Consider the following 13,348-nt stretch of genomic DNA (forward strand, 5'->3'; position numbering starts at 1 on the left):
TTATCCTATGTTATATGTCTATATGAGTGTGTATATGCCATGTGTGTTTTTCTGCTTCTGGGAAAGCTCACTCAGGATGATCCTTTCCAGATCCCACCTGCAAATTTCATGATTTCCTTGTTTTTAATTGCTGTTTAATTCTTTGTTTTTAATTCCATTGTGTAAAAGTACCATAATTTCTGTATCCATTCCTCAATTGAGGGACATCTGGGTTGTTTCCAGATTCTGGCTATTACAAATAAAGCTGCTATGAACATGGTTGAGCAAATGTCCTTGTTGTATACTTGAGCATCTTTGGATATATGCCTAGGAGTGGTATAGCTAGATCTTGAGGTAGCACTATTCCTAATTGTCAGAGAAAGTGCCAGATTGATTTCTGAAGTGGTTGTACAAGTTTACATTCCCACCAGCAATGGAGAAGGGTTCCTCTTTCTCCACATCCTCTCCAGCATGTGTTGTCACTTGAGTTTTTGATCTTAGCCATTCTGACAGGTGTTAGGTGAAATCTCAGGGTCATTTTGATTTGCATCTCCCTGATGGCTAAGGACATTGAGCAGTTCTTTAGGTGTTTCTATGCCATTCTATATTCCTGTACAGAGAATTCTCTATTTACCCTGTACCCCAGTTTTTAATTGGATTGCTTGATTTGTTGCTCTTTGACTTCTTTATTTCTTTATATATTCTGGATATTGGTCCTCTGTCAGATATAGGATTTGTGAAGATCCTTTCCTAGTCTGTAGGCTGTCATTTTGTTCTGAAGACAGTGTCCTTTGTTCTACAGAAGATTTTTAGTTTCCAGAGGTCCCATTTATTGATTGTTGCTCTTACAGCCTGTGCTGTTGATATTCTGTTCAGGACATCTGTGTTCTCTGACAATGAGTTCTAGGCTCTTCCCCACTTTTTCTTCTCACCAATTTAGTGTGTCTAGTTTTATGCTGAAGTCTTTGGTCCACTTGGACTTTATTGTTGTGCAGGGTGATAAACATGGTTCTATTTTCATTTTTCTGCATGTAGACATCCAGTTGGACCAGCACCATTTGTTGAAGATGCTGCCTTTTTTTCCCATTGAATGGTTTTGGCCTCTTTGTCAAAGATCAAGTATCCATAGGTGTGTGGATTTATTTCTGGGTCTTCTATTTGGTTCCATTGATCCACCATTCTGTTTCTATGCGAATACCATGCAGTTTTTATTACTATTGCTCTGTAGTACAGCTTGAGATCAGGGATGGACATACCTCCAGATGATCTGTTGCTGTACAGGATCGTTTTGGAGATTTTGGGCATTTTGTTTTTCCATATGAAATTGAGAATTTTTCTTTCAAGGTCTGTATAGAATTGTGCTGGTATTTTGATGGGAATTGCATTGAATCTGTATATTGCTTTTGGCAGGATGGCCATTTTCACTATGTTAATCCTATTGATCTATGAGCATGGGAGAGCTTCCCATTTTCTGATATCCTCTTCAATTTTTTTCTTCAGAGGCTTGAAGTTTTTTTTCAGACAGGTCTTTCACTTGCTTAGTTAGAGTCACACCGAGGCACTTTATGTCCTTTGTGGCTATTGTGAAGGGTGTTGTTTCCCTAATTTCTTTCTCAGTCCTTTTATCTTTGGTATACAGGAGACCTTCTTAGTTTTTTGAGTTAATTTTGTATGCAGCCCTTTGCTGAAGGTGTTTATCAGCTGTAGGAGTTCTCTGGTTGAATTTTTGGGGTCACTCATGTATACTATCATGCCCTGACCCGCGGGACCTAGTTATTCGTGGGGGCGAAGGGGGTCAATCCTGAAAAAGATGGGCGAGAGAGAGAAAGGACACAAGCAGACGGTTGCCGGTCAAGTGTCAGCTTTATTGAGCTTTGGTATTTCTTTTAAAGCATGGCTCTGGCAGGGTGGGGGAGAGGGGCCAGAAAAAAGGGGGGTAGTAGTGGAAAAATACCAAGACCCTTGGTGGGGAGGTGGGAAGTTCCCAAGACTAAGAAGGTGGGTTAAAGAGTTACAAGGCCCAAAGATAATATCGGTGGTCACGGATGTGTCCCAAAGCAAACAGTTTCGGGAACAATGGGCCGTAAGAAACTATGGCCTGCTAGCGTCTGGTGCTTATCTGGTGGCCAGGCTCTTAGGAAGGGTCCCAGGGCTTAGTTCCCAACATGTCCTCCCTTTTATCTCTTTAAAATGAGGGGGCCCTTTAGGATTCTCAATGAGCATAAAAAAGGCATTTTGGAAGAGCCAATTTGTATAGCCTACTCATGGTTATCCACACAAGCAAGTTTTGGAGGCTGCGTTCCCCAAAGCAGGACGTTACTACCACTGTCGACAGTCTATGCCACTTCTGGTGCAATGGGACAAAACCCTCAGAGTGCTAGGGCCATAGACAGTGCATATCAACAAGTGCGGTGGGCACAAGTCCTCATTATGATCAGGGGCACAAACGGGGTCTGAGCCTGGTGGAAGGCAATGCTTGGCCGTTACCCGTCATTGGAGCAACCTCCTCTTATTGCGAGGCTGTCCTGTCTTAGGTTAGCGAAGACTGACTTGCACACAATTGTCTCTGACTTACCAGACCGCGCAGTTTGTGAAACTGTAACGCATTAACTCTCCTCAGAAAGAATGAGGGCCAACCCCGAGTTAAGAGCTACAAGACATTTATTAAATATGTTTGAATTGGTCAGCCAATTGTGAGAATCGTAAAGGGTCCAGATCTAGTTGGGAGAGCGGCCCCAGAACTTCCATCTTGGGCCAGGGGATATTAGAGTGGAGAAATCGAGGGGGTGGGAAGCTGGGGCATCAGGTGGTAGCTCCACGGCCGATTCTTCTTCCCCCGCCAGGCGATGGTAGTGGACTCCAACGGGCTTGATTGCGGAGCTTACCTGGTTCTTAACAAAGTTTGTGAGACGATTAAAGGCCCAAGGGCCAAAAGAGAGGAGCAAGAATAGGCCCATGAGGGGGCCCAAGAGACTGGGAAGGAGGGTGGAAAGCCACAGAGAGGTGGCAAACCAATTTTGATACCAGGATTCTTGTTGTTCTCGAGCCTGTTTGCGTTCTTCTAGGCTCTTTTTGACCTTGTCTAAGCTGTTTTGTACCAATCCAGTCTTATCAGAATAAAAACAGCATTCCTCTTTAAGGGTGGCACAAAGGCCTCCCTCTTTTAGAAAAACTAAGTCAAGGCCTCGCCGGTTTTGAAGAACTACTTCAGAAAGGGAAGCCACAGAATCTTTAAGATTTTGAACTCCCTCTCGGAGTTCACTTAAGTCTTTGTCAATAGTCGATTGGAGCTGGGAGAAATGTTGTTGAGAGGTGACCATAGAGGCAATACCAGTTCCAGCTCCTGCGGTACTCAAACCCAGAAGTACTGTAAGGGTAACAGCAGTTAGGGGCTCTCTTTTTTTTATAGGTATGCCATTATCATAGGAAAATAAAAAATTATCAGGGTCATGGACAAAAAATCGGGGAAGAATAACAACGACAACACAATAGTCCTTTTTATCTATAAAATCCTTATTAATAATATAGGTAGTAAGTCCCGTGGCGCAAGCAAGGTAAGTATTATTTGGGGCTTTTGTATATGAAGATGTTTGATTGACAACAATTGTCTGATTACAGACCGATTGTAATGGTCGCGGGGGAAGCATGTTGGGCCCAACAAGGCAGTAGCCGTATCCTGAGACCGAACTAAGGGTAAGGCCTCCCTCAGGGGGGGCATGCCAAAGTAAGTCAGCAGTTTCATTGGTGGGGACAGGACCACTCATCATGGCTATCCCCTCATAGAATGGTGGAGTAGGAGAAAAACAGATCCAACATTCATCATAGGCAGGGTTACTGGTGTTATGAATTGCCTCTAGAGAGGCATTTACTAAGGAAAGGATAAGATCTGTGGAGTTCATGCGTCCCTTAGGGAGAGTAGGCAGAAAAGGAGTCAGTCCAGAGGGGGATGATAAAGTAGGACCGAGGGCAACCGGACTAGGAGCAACAGGAGGCTTCGGTTGAAGGGCGGGTTTGGGACCTATGGCGGCAGAAGCTCTATTGGGGATATTTTGAAGCATTTTAATCTTAAAAGTAAGTCCAATATTCTTTTCTGACATATATAGCCGAAGACCCCACTCATAACCTCTACCGGTCCAGGTTTGTTTTTTGCCCTCTCCTGTAAAGGAGATTACAAGGGGATTGCACCATCCCTTTGCAGTTGCATGGGCATTACACCGTTGTTTTAATTGGTCCGGGATGTGATTGGGGGTCGCACCAGGGTAGCGGTCTTTTCTTTTAACAATTATGTAATCCCAACTGGAGGAAGGTTGCCAATAGGTATCCCCAGTGGTCTCACACCCCCAGGAGGCACAGAAATAATCGTCAGCCCATCCACTTTTATAATTGAGACCCTTGTTTCTATGATTTCCTGGGCAAATATAGATTCCCAACTGGCCATGTAAGTCAGCTCTTTCAATATCATCGTGGCAGCCGGGAACTATAGGATGGCGTGCCTGTAACTGAGGGGTGGGTGATCCCGGACGATAAAGGACCTCTGCTGTTCCCCAATCGGGGTGAGCCCCAAGGGCAAGGGCGCAGAGATCAACCTCCAGGTTAGGCCAATGTGGCGAGGCTCCGGTGTAAGAGCTGGAGTTAACTATATCTCCAGCCTGATTTTTAATAATCCAGGTATAATTATAAACTTGATAAGGGGAAGGGGCACTTACCACCAGCCGGGCTACAAGCAGAGGTGCGAAGATAACAAGGGGGCCAAGCATTTTCTGTAATTAAGAACAATTAGAATTTTCCTCAGGGGTTTCCCTGGGAGGATTTACCAACTTTATTAACCTCTCAGGAAGCCACCTGGCACTCTGTTCCTTGGAGTCATATATGCAGGCATGTCCTTTACCCCATATTAATACAGGATCAGGACCAGGCCATTTATAAGTCAATGGGTCTTTCCACATAGCCTGTGCATAGGTGTCAGATGTTGAAGGGTGCCAGAATCTATCAGCTGCAGTTTTACCATGCTTATCAAGGGTAAGGAAATTTAAAACAAACAAGGCATGATTTAAGAGGGTTTTATGATTTCCTGTTAGAGGATATAGGATACCTCCAGAGTGTTGTAACTTCTGGATCATGTTTTTAAGGGTCGGATGTGCCCTTTCTACTATGCCCTGGCCTTGTGGGTTATAAGGTATGCCAGTAAGATGTTTGATTTTTAACTGGGCACAAAATTGTTTAAAGCCATTGCTGGTATATCCAGGGCCATTGTCTGTTTTTATAACCTTTGGTATGGGCGTAAGGGCAGAACAGGCCAAAATGTGGTTTATAATATGTTTAGTAGCCTCTCCAGTCTGGAGGGAGGCAAAAATAAACCCACTAAAGGTATCTATAGATACATGGATGTATTTTAATTTCCCAAAAGGAGAATAATGAGTAACATCCATCTGCCAAAGTTCTCCCGGTGTAAGGCCTCGGGGGTTGACTCCCAAGTGAGGCTCAGGCAGGAACACCAAGCAATTTTTGCATTGGCGTACGATTTGTCGCGCCTGATCTCTCGTAATCGAAAACATTTGTCGGAGGGTCTGGGCGTTAAGGTGATGCAGGCGGTGGGCTTCCTGGGCTTGCAACAGAGGGTCGGGTTGCTTAGGCAATGTCGCTAAGAGGGTTAGCTTAGGCTGAGTAGCTTGATCCACTTGGTTATTGCCCTCACTCAGAGGTCCGGGGAGCCCAGAGTGGGCCCGTATATGTCCAATAAAAAAAGGATGCAAGCGTTTTAAAATGAGAGATTGTAACTTTGAAAAGAGGGGGGAAGCATTTGTGGAGGGCTTAACACATGGGACAGTCTCTAGAAGTGGAACAGATGTAGCAACATAAGCACTATCAGTGTAAAGATTAAAGGCCCGATCTGTAAGAATCTCAAAAACTTTTATGACAGCAACTAATTCTACCAATTGGGCAGACGAAAAATCTGTCTGTGACTGAAACACCTGTCCTTGAATACTAAAGGCAGCAATTCCTGAGGAGGAGCCGTCAGTGAAAACCAACGTGGCTGCGGGGATGGGAGAAAACTTGGTCCGAGTTGGAAAAAAGACAGATTGCCTATGTAAGAACTGAATAAGTTTATCAGCAGGGTAATGGTTATCAAGCCTCCCCTGAAAGGAAGTGCTATTGACAGCCCAATCGTCAGAGGTCTGAATCAGCCACTGTATTTGGGAGGAAGTATATGGTGTGCAGACAACATTTTCCAAAAAGTTTAAGGGATGTTTCTCTGCCTTGTCTAAAAATTTGAGCAACCAACGAGGGATAAGTGGAAAGAATTTTAGAGGGAGATGCTGGAAGATGAATCCAAAACAAGGGTTTAGTTTGCCACAGGAGTCCAGTAGGCATAAAAGTTGTGGGGAGGATTAATAGCCAAAGTGACATTTTTGGTGAATAATATCCAACATTCTGATTTTGTATGGCCTTTTCTACTATGCCCAAAGACTTAATGGCTTCAGGTGTAAGCTGGCGAGCAGAAGCCAGATCAGGGTTTCCCCTCAAAATATCAAAAAGGGGTTTTAGCTCCCCGGTAGTAAGTTTTAAGTAGGGCCTAAGCCAATTTATATCTCCCAACAATTTTTGGAAATCGTTTAAGGTTGCCAGCGAGTCCCGTCTAAGTTGAATCTTTTGGGACAGGACATGGTTGGGTAAAAGCTTGAAGCCAAGAAAGAAATAAGGGGGGTGAGTTTGAACTTTTTCAGGAGCTATTTGAAGTCCCAGCTGTCAGAGTGCAAGGATTAACTCTTGCCCAATGATCTGTAATTTAGTAGCGTCTGGCCCCGCCAATAAAATATCATCCATATAGTGAATGAAGTATGTGTCAGGATGTTTTATCCTAAGGGGATCGATAGCCTGAGCAACATACTTTTGGCAGAGGGTGGGGCTGTTGGCCATTCCCTGGGGCAAGACCCTCCATTGAAAGCAGGGTGACGGACCAATGCAATTAACAATAGGGACACTAAAGGCGAAGCGTTTGCAATCCTCGGGGTGAAGGGGAATACAGAAAAAACAATCTTTTAAATCAATAACCAATTTTGTATAACCTAGTGGAATGGCTACCGGTGAGGGAAGTCCTGGTTGAAGCGCCCCCATCGGTACCATGGTTTTGTTGATTTCTCTAAGATCTTGGAGGAGCCTCCATTTTCCCCCTTTTTTTGTATAACAAATATGGGAGTGTTCCATGGGGAAGTAGAAGGCTCAATATGTCCAGCAGAAAGCTGTTCCTGCACCAACTGCATGGCTGCTGTTAGTTTTTGCTGAGGAAGGGGCCATTGATCAACCCAGACAGGGGAATCACTTTTCCATGTTATTTTATCTGCCTGGAGTGCAGGGGGAGCAATGGCCCTTAGGAAAAATGTGATTCATAACCAAGGCCTGTTTGTGTGAATTTTGGGGTGACCGAAATGGAATCAGGCGTTCCCTGATTATTTTTTCCCAAGCCTCTTCCTGGTATAAATCCTTGTTTAAGCATTTGTTGAGTGACTGCTTCTGAGGGGCTAAACATACGGACCCCCATTTGGGAGAGGATATCTCTTCCCCAAAGATTAACAGGGAGCCCGGGAACTATAAATGGCCGCACATGTCCAGTGTTACCTTCAGAATCTTCCCAAGTCAGTAGCTGGGAGCTCTGGAGGGTGTTAAGGGACTGACCTATGCACTGAAGTTGAGTCAAGGTTGGTTGTGAGGGCCAACCAGAGGGCCAAGCCTTTTGTGAGATTACCGTGGAGTCTGCTCCTGTATCTAAAAGGCCCTCAAAAGTTTTTCCATTAAGTTTAAGTTTTAGGGTGGGTCTCTCTCGAGTCATCTGTTGGACCCAGAATATATCAGATGACCCAGGGATGGAGGCTCCTCGAGAAGGGCCTAGGGAGGGAGTAGCCGAATTTAGAGGTAGGGGGAGGGCCTGGGCTAAGCGCTGTCCCTTGATAATTGGGAGGGGACCCCGCGCACTACTGGCCAAGATTTTTATTTCTCCAGTATAATCATTGTCAATTAAGGAAGGGAAAACAGTAATACCCTTTAATGTACTGGAGGCTCTGCCTAGAATTAAGTAATAGGTCTGTGTGTGTGGGGGGTGGTCCAAAGATCCCTGTAGGGATAATTTGAACCCCATCTTCCGGAGTTAGAATTGAGTCGGCGGAGGCACAGAGGTCCAATCCTGCACTCCCGGGGGTGGTCCTGCGAAGGCAGGCGACTGACCTGGCACTGACTGTGTTGGAACCAGATCGTGGCTTGGCTGGCTTATTCCCGAGGCCGGCAAGAAATTGATTGGTTGAGGGGTCTGGGGCTGACCCCTCAACATGTTTCCCGCCCTGGGAGGGAGGGGGTTGCCTAAGATATCCATTTGGGAGCGGCAAGTATTAGCCCAATGTTTACCACGATGGCAGTGAGGGCAGACTGTTGTGGGTAGGGGCCGGGTAGCCCCTGTCTGGCTCAAGGCTTGAAGCTGGCCTTGTGGGCGCAAGCCTGAAGCCTCCTGTTGTGGACACTGGCGTGCAAGATGGCCCATTTGTCCACATTTAAAACAGGAAAATTTGGAGCCGCTAGGCTGTGCAGGTGCTCCCATAACCAGATTAATGGCCTGAGACATTTTATGTGTAAAAGTGTCCACCTCTTGGCACAAGCGGATCATATCAGGAAGGTCTTTGTCTTTATGTTTGCCCCGGAGGGCAGCCTTGCAGGCAGAGTTTGCATTTTCGAATGCCAATTGTTTGAGAAGTTTGTTTTCTTTTTGTTCAATTTTATCTGGTCCCAATGTTCTCTCAGCCGCCTCTAAGAGGCGACCAACAAACTCAGAATAATCCTCATTACTTCCTTGGATAATTTTAGTTAAAGGTGAGAGAACAGATCCTTTTACAGGGATAGCATGCCAAGCTGCCAATGCAGCGCCATGGGCCTGGGCCAGGAGCCCCAAGGGAAAGCCCTGTTGTACCTGCTCTGAGGCATATTTTCCCTGGCCCGTTAATTTATTAAAAGTCCATTTAAAGGAGGGTTTTTTGACATTTTTTAGATTATTATTAGCCAAGGTACGGCAACGATCATACCAGTCTGCCTGCCATGCAAGGAATTGACCTCTAGTTAAAACTGATTGAACCACCATCAGCCATTCACCAGGAGTCAGGAAGCCTCCCTCCGCCATACTTTCCAACAGGGAGATGGTAAAGGGAGCGTTAGGCCCATAAGTCCTGACCGCTGAATTAAGTTTTTCTAATTTTTTGAAGCGAAGCCGGTGATAATCACCGGGCTCACCCACGGGGGAGTCACGGTTTACTATTCCCTCGTCCTCATTATTATCAGTCTCGCTCTCGCCAGAGGAGCCGTCAGCCTCAGACTGGGGAAGGGAAGTTGAAAGAGGAGTGGAGGCGCGAGGGGCGGCCAAAGACCCAGACCGTCAGTTTTGAGGAGTCTGAGAGCGGGTGGTTACAGGAAAGGCAAGCTGGGGAGGGGTTTGAGTCGAGGCAGGATTGATCGGAGGGTTGACCAGAGAAGGAATCGGAGGTATGGAAGGAAAAGGGTTTGTAAAGGCTGAACAGCGAGTCGTGAGGCAGGAGAGTTGCTGTTGAAGATGGTGAATTTCTGTAAGGTCCCTGACCTGGGCGGAGAGGCAGGATCGAATTTCTGAAAGGGAAATCGAAGGAATAGTTGGGAAGGTTGGCAGGGTAAGAGGAACAGTAGCGGGGAAAGGTGCAGGAGGAGCAGAGGCAAGCGGGGGATAGTTATCATGATAATGGGCGGCCTCGTCCTCGAAAGTTGCGGCGTCTCCAGGATTGAGGGGGTCAGTATCTTGAGAGGGAAGAGGCTGAGGGGGTAGCGGAGAGGTCTTAGGCTTAGGCTTTTTGAGAATGGGATTAATCAGAGGAGGAGATTTATAGGGTGGAGGTTCAGAAACACTAGCAGAGGGCAGAGGGGGATAGAGTTGAGGAAGATTAGAGGGATTGGAAACAGAAGCATCAATTAGGAAAAGTGACGCAGAGGCATGAGAGGGGGGGGCGAGAAGGAGGCCGAGAGGGAGGCTGAGAGGCCACTGGTGAGTTCTGAGTAGAGGAAGCGAGACAAAATTCAGCAACCGAAAGGAGCTGGCGGTTGTCAGTATTATTGTCTGCATCCTCAACAATATCCCTAATTATTCCCCAGAATGAGAAGACTGTGGGACTCAGGGCATCATTTCCTTCAGCAGCAAGTTTTTGATTGAGTTCTCTACCAACTTTTTGCCATTTCTTAGGATGAATAGTAGGACCATCTATCATAAACCAAGGACACACTTTATCAATGAAAAGAAAGAAATTTACCAAGTCTTTTTTCTTAACCCGAATTCCTCTCTCTCTGAGGGAGGTCTTTAATTCCTTAACGAATGCCTCCTTAGACAAAGAATGGCCCATCTCGATAGGATGGAAATGTAAAGCTTACCAGGTCGTGTAGTCTCTCCGGGTCAGAGGGAGCTGATCACGCTCGTGTGGTTTCGAAGGCCTTCTTCCTCGCTTCAGGGTCCGTCCGGAGAGACCCGTACTTCCAGCCCTCACGTTGGGTGCCACTCTGCCCCAACCCGCGGGACCTAGTTATTTGTGGGGGCGAAGGGGGGGTCAATCCTGAAAAAGATGGGCGAGAGAGAGAAAGGACACAAGCAGACGGTTGCCGGTCAAGTGTCAGCTTTATTGAGCTTTGGTATTTCTTTTAAAGCATGGCTTTGGCAGGGTGGGGGAGAGGGGCCAGAAAAAAGGGGGGTAGTAGTGGAAAAATACCAAGACCCTTGGTGGGGAGGTGGGAAGTTCCCAAGACTAAGAAGGTGGGTTAAAGAGTTACAAGGCCCAAAGATAATATCGGTGGTCACGGATGTGTCCCAAAGCAAACAGTTTCGGGAACAATGGGCCGTAAGAAACTATGGCCTGCTAGCGTCCGGTGCTTATCTGGTGGCCAGGCTCTTAGGAAGGGTCCCAGGGCTTAGTTTCCAACACTATCATATCATCTGTGAATAGTGATACTTTGACTTCTTCCTTTCTAATTTGTATTCCCTTGATCTCCTTTAGTTGTCTTATTGCTCTAGCTAGGACTTCAAGTACAATGGTGAAAAGATATGGAAAGACTGGGAAGCCTTGCCTTGTCCCTGATTTCAGTGGATTGATTTAAGTTTCTCTTCATTTATTTTGATGTTGGCTATAGGCTTGCTGTATATTGTCTTTACTATGTTTAAGTATGTGCCTTTTTTTTAACTTATTGTTTGAGAGTGTCAAGTATATATACATTTGATTAAAGATATGTCATATATTTTTATATATGATAAATACATATATATTTTAATTTTTCCAAAATTTATTGACTACATATTCTGTGAGTTTGTCAGTTAAAATTCTTTGGCTATTTTCTTTAAAGCTTTTAAAATTTATTCTTTGAGATTTCATACATGCATGTAATGTGTCTGGATCATACACACCCTGAAGCTTGCTCACACATCCCACACAGGTTCCTTTCTCATCCTCATTTTCCTCCATCTCTCTCTCTTTTTTTCTTTCTCTCTCTTTTTCTTTCTTTTTTCCCTTCCCTCCTTCTTCTTTTTAACATAATCAACTGAATTCAATTAGTGCTGTCTGTATGGGTTTGGGGCCATCCTCTGTATCATAGAGAACCTACAACTGTCCACATCTCAGGGAGAAGAAAAAAAAAAGACTCTGTCCAAAGCACCCATAAACTGCCAATATGCTATTCAGTTGGGGCGGGACATTCTGAGGCCCTCCCTTGTCTGTGCTACAATGTTGACTGGCTTCATCCTATAACGTCTTATGCAATTTACTACAGGTGCTGTTGAGTTCATGAGTTCAATGTCCATGTCATTAAAAACAACATTTTCAGCTTCTTCCTCATTCTCTAGCTCTTACATTCTTTCTGCCCTCTCATTTATGATGTTCTCTAAGCCTCATGGGGTGAGGTTGATATGGACATCTCATTTAGGGCTAAACATTCAAGAGTTACATATTCTGAGCACTTTGACCAGATATGAATCTATACATTGATAGGTATATGTATATTATATGAATCTATAATCTTCTGTTCACTGCAGGAACTTCTTTGACCAAGACTGAGAGCAGAGTTAATCCATGGGAACAAATATTAATACTCAGACAGCAGATTGGTGTTACCTAAAGTAAAACATCAGTAACGGGTTGCTGCCCTAGTTGGCTTTGGATGTCAGCTTGACACAGTCTAGAATTTTTCTAAGTGGCTTTTGGCTTTTGGTCATGGTATTTATCACACTGTCATAGAAGAAAAGCAATTAGAGTAGTTTCTCCCTAGGGTCTATGACCTCCCAGCTCCAGGCATTTTAAAAAGATTTATTTTTACAAAGGCTGTCACTCTGAAGCCTTAGCTGGCTTGGAACTTGCTACGTAGACTAGGCTTACCTCTAATTCATAGAAATCTTCCTGCCTCTGCCTTCTGTGTGCTGGGATTAAAGACAGGTGATGCCACACACAGTTTAACCAAAGGTTTTTAGCTTGGTTCCCAGTACCAGGTGTGAATTTCTCCCAGGTGGAGCAGGCCTCAAATCTAATGAGAAAGCCATTCACTACCCCTGTAACAGTCATGCCACTATGTCACCACTGTGCCTCTCTCACCAGAGATTCTTTGGAGAAATATAAAGCTATTGGTGGCTACATGAGAACCTAGAGTAAAGTTACTACCACCTGTTAAGGATAAAAAAAAAAGCCTCAGAGCAACATATAGAGAGCAATGGAATGGGTTGACATGTAATAAAGGAGAGTTAAGATGCTCCACTGTACAGGTGGACAGAGGGGAGGATGTCCAGATTCATAAATGGCCTGAGACAGGGGTTCATGAGAACAGTTAGTTCTGTGACTTGTTTTGACCCAAAGACACTGAGGAGGTACATGACAAACTGGCCTTCCCCCGTGTCTGTGAACCAATGGGGTTCACTGTCTCTTGATCTGTCTCATACACATCTTAGCTGAAACACTATTCTTACAGAATATCTTTGGCTTTTTTCCTCACAACTACAAACACTCAATGGGTATTCTGCACGCATCAATAACTTTGCTTTTCTTTTAGTTTTTTCCTTCTCTGTGTGGTGTGTGGTGCATGTGTGTACACTATGAGTATACAGAGCCTAGAGGTGAGCTTTGGTGCTATTTGTCAGGGACATCCACCTTGTTCTTTCGGGAAAGTCCTTTCACTGGCCTAAGGGTACCAGTTCTTTGGCGTGGCTGTCTGTTCAGATAGACCTAGAAATCCACCTGTTTGTCTTTCTGTACTGCTGGGATCAGAAGCATGCATCACCATGGCCATTTCCTTTTAGGTGGGTTTCAGGGGTTGAACTCGGGTCATCATATTCTGGAGGCAA

Source organism: Meriones unguiculatus, chromosome 6 (genome assembly GCF_030254825.1).
Source record: "Meriones unguiculatus strain TT.TT164.6M chromosome 6, Bangor_MerUng_6.1, whole genome shotgun sequence".
In the NCBI taxonomy this organism is placed as follows: domain Eukaryota; kingdom Metazoa; phylum Chordata; class Mammalia; order Rodentia; family Muridae; genus Meriones; species Meriones unguiculatus.